This window comes from Dendropsophus ebraccatus, chromosome 14 (assembly GCF_027789765.1).
Source record: "Dendropsophus ebraccatus isolate aDenEbr1 chromosome 14, aDenEbr1.pat, whole genome shotgun sequence".
NCBI lineage: Eukaryota > Metazoa > Chordata > Amphibia > Anura > Hylidae > Dendropsophus > Dendropsophus ebraccatus.
Genome location: NC_091467.1, coordinates 1270799 through 1277538, shown reverse-complemented (window position 1 = coordinate 1277538; position 6740 = coordinate 1270799).

Here is a 6740-nt window from a genome sequence, read left to right as displayed (position 1 = left end):
AGGGAGAGAGACTGTATACCAGGGAGAGAGGCTATATACCAGGGAGAGAGACTGTATACCAGGGAGAGAGACTGTACACCAGGGAGAGAGACTGTATACCAGGGAGAGAGACTGTACACCAGAGAGAGAGACTGTATACCAGGGAGAGAGACTGTATACCAGAGAGAGAGACTGTATACCAGGGAGAGACTGTATACCAGGGAGAGACTGTATACCAGGGAGAGACTGTATACCAGGGAGAGACTGTATACCAGGGAGAGACTGTACACCAGGGAGAGAGACTGTATACCAGGGAGAGAGACTGTATACCAGGGAGAGAGACTGTATACCAGAGAGAGACTGTACACCAGAGAGAGAGACTGTATACCAGGGAGAGAGACTGTATACCAGGGAGAGAGACTGTATACCAGGGAGAGAGGCTGTATACCAGGGAGAGAGACTGTATACCAGGGAGAGAGGTTGTATACCAGGGAGAGAGACTGTATACCAGGGAGAGACTGTACACCAGAGAGAGAGACTGTATACCAGGGAGAGAGACTGTATACCAGGGAGAGAGACTGTATACCAGAGAGAGAGACTGTATACCAGGGAGAGACTGTATACCAGAGAGAGACTGTACACCAGAGAGAGAGACTGTATACCAGGGAGAGACTGTACACCAGGGAGAGAGACTATACCAGGGAGAGAGGCTGTATACCAGAGAGAGACTGTATACCAGGGAGAGAGACTGTATACCAGGGAGAGACTGTATACCAGGGAGAGAGACTGTACACCAGAGAGAGAGACTGTATACCAGAGAGAGAGACTGTATACCAGGGAGAGACTGTATACCAGGGAGAGAGACTGTATACCAGGGAGAGAGACTGTATACCAGAGAGAGAGACTGTATACCAGGGAGAGACTATATACCAGGGAGAGACTGTATACCAGGGAGAGACTGTATACCAGGGTGAGACTGTACACCAGGGAGAGACTGTATACCAGAGAGAGAGACTGTATACCAGAGAGAGAGACTGTATACCAGGGAGAGACTATATACCAGGGAGAGAGACTGTATACCAGGGAGAGAGACTGTATACCAGGGAGAGGCTATATACCAGAGAGAGAGACTGTATACCAGGGAGAGACTGTATACCAGGGAGAGACTGTATACCAGGGAGAGAGACTGTATACCAGGGAGAGAGGCTGTATACCAGGGAGAGACTGTATACCAGGGAGAGGCTATATACCAGGGAGAGGCTGTATACCAGGGAGAGACTGTATACCAGGGAGAGACTATATACCAGGGAGAGAGACTGTATACCAGGGAGAGAGGCTGTATACCAGGGAGAGAGGCTGTATACCAGGGAGAGAGACTGTATACCAGGGAGAGAGGCTGTATACCAGGGAGAGAGGCTGTATACCAGGGAGAGAGACTGTATACCAGGGAGAGAGGTTGTATACCAGGGAGAGAGACTGTATACCAGGGAGAGACTGTATACCAGGGAGAGAGACTGTATACCAGGGAGAGAGACTGTATACCAGGGAGAGAGACTGTATACCAGGGAGAGACTGTATACCAGGGAGAGAGACTGTATACCAGGGAGAGACTGTATACCAGGCAGAGAGACTGTATACCAGGCAGAGAGACTGTATACCAGGGAGAGAGACTGTACACCAGGGAGAGAGACTGTACACCAGGGAGAGAGACTGTATACCAGGGAGAGACTGTATACCAGGGAGAGAGACTGTACGCCAGGGAGAGACTGTATACCAGGGAGAGGCTGTATACCAGGGAGAGACTGTATACCAGGGAGAGGCTGTATACCAGGGAGAGGCTGTATACCAGGGAGAGACTGTACACCAGGGAGAGAGACTGTATACCAGGCAGAGAGACTGTATACCAGGGAGAGAGACTGTATACCAGGCAGAGAGACTGTATACCAGGCAGAGAGACTGTATACCAGGGAGAGAGACTGTATACCAGGCAGAGAGACTGTATACCAGGGAGAGGCTGTATACCAGGGAGAGACTGTATACCAGGGAGAGACTGTACACCAGGGAGAGGCTGTTCACCAGGGAGAGGCTGTATACCAGGGAGAGACTGTACGCCAGGGAGAGACTGTATACCAGGGAGAGACTGTACGCCAGGGAGAGACTGTACGCCAGGGAGAGACTGTAAGCCAGGGAGAGGCTGTTCACCAGGGAGAGACTGTATACCAGGGAGAGAGACTGTATACCAGGGAGACTGTATACCAGGGAGAGACTGTACACCAGGGAGACTGTATACCAGGGAGAGACTGTACACCAGGGACAGGCTGTACGCCAGGGAGAAAAAGCTTTTAGGAGAAGTTAGGTAGGGAGGGACCCCAAAAAGCCTGAGAGACTGTACACCAGGGAGAGACTGTACACCAGGGAGAGACTGTACACCAGGGGAAGACTGTACACCAGGGAGAGACTGTACGCCAGGGAAAGACCGTGCGCCAGGGAGAGACTGTACACCAGGGAGAGACTGTATACCAGAGAGAGACTGTATACCAGGGAGAGACTGTACACCAGGGAGAGACTGTATACCAGAGAGAGACTGTACACCAGGGAGAGACTGTACACCAGGGGAAGACTGTACACCAGGGAGAGACTGTACGCCAGGGAAAGACCGTGCGCCAGGGAGAGACTGTATACCAGGGAGAGACTGTATACCAGGGAGAGACTGTATACCAGGGAGAGACTATACGCCAGGGAGAGATTGTACACCAGGGGGGGACTGTACAACAGGGAGAGACTATACGCCAGGGAGAGACTGTATACCAGGGAGAGACTGTACACCAGGGAGAGACTATACGCCAGGGAGAGATTGTACACCAGGGGGGGACTGTACAACAGGGAGAGACTATACGCCAGGGAGACTGTATACCAGAGAGAGAGACTGTACTCCAGGGAAAGACTGTACGCTAGGGAGAGACTGTACGCTTTACTAGGGACAGACTGTACACTAGGGAGAGACTGTATACTAGGGAGAGGTTGTATACCAGGGAGAGAGACTGTACACCAGGGGGAGACTGTATGCCAGGGAGAGACTGTATGCTAGGGATAGACTGTATACCAGGGAGAGACTGTATACCAGGGAGAGACTGTACGCTAGGGACAGACTGTACGCTAGGGACAGACTGTACCCTAGGGAGAGACTGTACACCAAATAGAGACTGAACACTAGGGAGAGGCTGTACGCCAGGGAGAGGCTGAACACTAGGCAAAGACTGTACGCCAGGGAAAGACCGTGTGCTAGGGAGAGACTGTACGCTTCGCTAGGGACAGACTGTTCAGTAGGGAGAGACTGCATGCCAGGGAGAGACTGTACGCCAGGGAGAGAGACTGTACGCCAGGGAGAGAGACTGTACACCAGGGAGAGACTGTATACCAGGGAGAGAGGCTGTATACCAGAGAGAGAGACTGTATACCAGGGAGAGACTGTATACCAGGGAGAGACTGTACGCCAGCGAGAGAGACTGTACTCCAGGGAGAGAGACTGTACACCAGGAAGAGAAAGCTTTTAGGTGACGTTAGGTAGGGAGGGACCCCCAAAAGCCATTGTTAAGGCTAAAAGTATAATAAGCAGAGCTTTAGAAGCTGTTGTGTGACAGGCAGTGTGTTCAGACAGGCAGGCAGTGCAGTGTCAGCAATAGGCTGTAGTGTATTTTACTGGTGAGATAGGGTATACAGCTGTATACTGTGAGTGAGCTATAAAAGCTATTATCTTGCTACTACTGATTTCTGGGGCCCCAAGCGAAGTCATGTGCTGCCCCTTGTAGTATATAGACCCCCCTGTGTACTCCCCCAGTTATATGTAGACCCCCTGTGTGCTGTTCCAATTATACATAGCCCCCCTGTGTGCTCCCCCAGTATACTATATAGACCCCCTGTATGCTGCCCCCAATTGTATATGCCCCCAATTGTATATACCCCTTTGTGCTCCCCCAGTTGTATATACCCCCTGTATGCTCCCCCACTAGTATATAGCCCCCCTGTGTGCTCCCCCCATTTATATGCACCCCCTGAGAGCTCTTTAGCGCAGCTGGGGGCATCATCACTGATGAGCCCAGCCGCCTGTCAACTGACGCTCATCAAAATGAACAGCCACTGGATTGACCCAGACTTCACTTCTCCACCAGTTGGAAGCATCGAAAAGTAAAGTCGCATGTTTCAGGTCTAAGTCATTTCCTTCTCCTCCACCACCATAAAAATTGGCCATTTAAAAAAATATATCAAAGCTCACCTGAAGGGCCATGTTCTCAATTTTTTCGAGGGCTCACTTTATAGGCCTCCATATATTTTTTTTTAGACGGCTCACCTCATGGGGCGCAAGCTCATTTTTCGAGGGCTCATCTCATGGGCCTCTATATAATTTTTTTGAGGGCTCATCTCATGGGCCTTGTGAGAAGATACAAGTTGTCATAGTAGATGAGAGATACGTGTCACCGAGGTGCCTGGCCGGTAGCTTTTGACAGTAACTCTAGGTTTCTGACACTTTTATTAAATGCATCAGCTGTTTGCACAGCTGATCAGGGTCCGGCTTTACTGTAGCGGTCTAAGAGACGGGTGGGATGACTGCTCCCACGCATTTCAGGCTTTTCCATTGCCTCATAAAATAAAAGGACTGCTGTTTGTCTAAACAATATGGGGAGAGAGACTCTATTGCCATTTAAAGTAATTCCCCCACCTCTAGCTCTACTTTTTAAGTGCGAAGGGTGAGTGCTGTATAATTTCCCCCATGCCTATGCTATCTGTGGTTGTCATGGGCAACGTAATTTAAAGGGGTGCATGATAAAGTTTTTTGCTTATTATTTGGCTTTCTGTCCACGCTTATGTAGAGGAAAGAAGTTTTCCAAGTATTTCTTCCATTATACATAGAGGTTATATTGTGTTTGGAGTCTATAGTGGAGTGTATAGGCATGCTTCCCCTGCTGTCCCAGTTGGTTAGATGCAGCCAGGCATGCTTCCCCTGCTGTCCCAGTTGGTTAGATGCAGCCAAGCATGCTTCCCCTGCTGTCCCAGTTGGTTAGATGCAGTCAGGCCATGCTTCCCCTGCTGTCCCAGTTGGTTAGATGCAGCCAGGCACGCTTCTCCTGCTGTCCCAGTTGGTTAGATGCAGCCAGGCACGCTTCCCCTGCTGTCCCAGTTGGTTAGATGCAGCCAGGCACGCTTCCCCTGCTGTCCCAGTTGGTTAGATGCAGCCAGGACAGAGAGTGACCCCCTCTGAGGAGCCGGGACAGAGAGCGGCCCCCTCTGAGTAGCCGGGACAGAGAGCGGCCCCCTCTGAGGAGCCGGGACAGAGAGCGGCCCCCTCTGAGGAGCCGGGACAGAGAGCGGCCCCCTCTGAGGAGCCGGGACAGAGAGCGGCCCCCTCTGAGAGCCGGGACAGAGAGCGGCCCCCTCTGAGGAGCCGGGACAGAGAGCGCCCCCCTCTGAGGAGCCGGGACAGAGAACGCCCCCCCTCCCCCTCTGAGGAGCCGGGACAGAGAGCGCCCCCCCTCTGAGGAGCCGGGACAGAGAGCGGCCCCCTCTGAGGAGCCGGGACAGAGAGCGGCCCCCTCTGAGGAGCCGGGACAGAGAGCGGCCCCCTCTGAGGAGCCGGGACAGAGAGCGGCCCCCTCTGAGGAGCCGGGACAGAGAGCGCCCCCCTCTGAGGAGCCGGGACAGAGAACGCCCCCCCTCCCCCTCTGAGGAGCTGGGAAAGAGAGCGCCCCCCCTCTGAGGAGCCGGGACAGAGAGCGGCACCATCTGAGGAGCTGGGACAGAGAGCGCCCTCCCCCCCCCCCCCCCCCACTGAGGAGCCGGGACAGAGAGCGGCCCCCTCTGAGGAGCCGGGACAGAGAGCGGCCCCCTCTGAGGAGCCGGGACAGAGAGCGGCCCCCTCTGAGGAGCCGGGACAGAGAGCGGCCCCCTCTGAGGAGCCGGGACAGAGAGCGGCCCCCTCTGAGGAGCCGGGACAGAGAGCGGCCCCCTCTGAGGAGCCGGGACAGAGAGCGGCCCCATCTGAGGAGCCGGGACAGAGAGCGGCGCCATCTGAGGAGCCGGGACAGAGAGCGGCGCCATCTGAGGAGACGGGACAGAGAGCGGCCCCCTCTGAGGAGCCGGGACAGAGAGCGGCCCCCTCTGAGGAGTCACCTCTCACTAGCATCCTCTCTATTATTATATTATGGTGTTAGTCATGTTTTGGTTGGTTGTATTGGTCAGTGACTAATCTATGTTACATCTATGCTGCGGGTCTGTAGACTCTCCGCTGCTACTGCTGCTGCTGGTAGTTGCAAAACAGGAGTCCGTGGAGCCTTAGTTGCGAGTCTCAAAACACGGGATAGCCAGATATCTCTAGCCTATTCCCACGGGGGCCTCCATGATGGGGAGAGCACCACACCACCCTGATAAATAGCCCCTTAAGTCCCACTTGGTTGCGAGTATTGGAACATAAATAGGGAAACACCAGGGTGGCCCCTTATTGTCAGGGTCTAACTCAAGGTGCGAGTATTGTGACATGACAAGGGCTTGCCAAGGCAGGCTTCCATCCACAGACAGCCGTTTCGGGGTTTTTGCCCCTCGTCAGTGTGGAGCAGGATTCTGGCTAGTTGGGGCTAGTTTTTCACTGTTCTCCTTGAGTTCAGTGATAACTGTGTTTTGTTGTTTTGTTGCTGCTGGTAGTTGTTTCATGGAATACAGTGATATTATAGAGTACATTGTATCACCAGTCTACAGTAAACTCAGCAGCT